The sequence below is a fragment of the Lactuca sativa genome, chromosome 9 (genome assembly GCF_002870075.4).
Source record: "Lactuca sativa cultivar Salinas chromosome 9, Lsat_Salinas_v11, whole genome shotgun sequence".
Taxonomy (NCBI): Eukaryota; Viridiplantae; Streptophyta; class Magnoliopsida; order Asterales; family Asteraceae; genus Lactuca; species Lactuca sativa.
This window is the reverse complement of record NC_056631.2, coordinates 3,813,962-3,814,800: the sequence shown is the minus strand read 5'-3', so window position 1 is coordinate 3,814,800 and position 839 is coordinate 3,813,962.

Sequence of the window (839 nt, the reverse complement as noted above, 5' to 3'; positions counted from 1 at the left end):
ATCATTGAGTGCTTGAAGTATTCGCCAATTGCACCTGCACTTTCAAGGGTGGAATCAGTGCTAATGGAGTTCCTGTCGCAGATCTATGCGACTGCTCATTACGATAAAGTGGTCGATAGGATCTTCTTCGAAGTTTCTCATCACAAAGCGTCTATCTCCAAGCAACGCTTTTGCTCTCTGCTAGGGTTTGAAGCTGATCCTGCAAGGGTTAATCCAGAGACAATTCCGATGGGGCACCTCTTCAACATGTTCTACAATATGGGGTATACGTAGGCGCTTACTTCCGTCGCCAAGTTCAAGAAGTCATGCTTGCCGCCACAGTGGAACGGGATGTTCACTGTGCTATTCAAAGGTCTCTCAGAAAGAAGCTCTGGTTCAGATGGCTCCAGTCGACTGTTCCTGTCCATCTTGTACGGTGTCTACAACGACGTTAATGTCGACTATGGGTTTGTTCTCTGGCAACAACTCATCCAGAGTTTATCTTCTTCTTCACGGCATTCAGAGGTGTCGTATGCAAGGTTTTGGACCCTGATAACGAAGTGGGTCATGGACAAGTACAGCATCCCCACTGTCGCCGGAGCACCAATGTCTTCGATTGGTACATTCCACACCACGAAGATCATCGTCTCCGATGCATCCAAATTTTCCTTCAATGGTTCCATTCCGGAAACCATGTACGCTGATGTTCCAGCTGACAGCAGGATCATCCAGACCTACAAAGAGTTCAAGAGGTCTGGTCCTAGGGATCTCACCCCGAAGATGCTGAAATCGATTCACGATGCCAATAAGCCTGCTCCAAGAGGCAAGAAGGCAGACAAAGGAAAACATGTGGCGAAAGG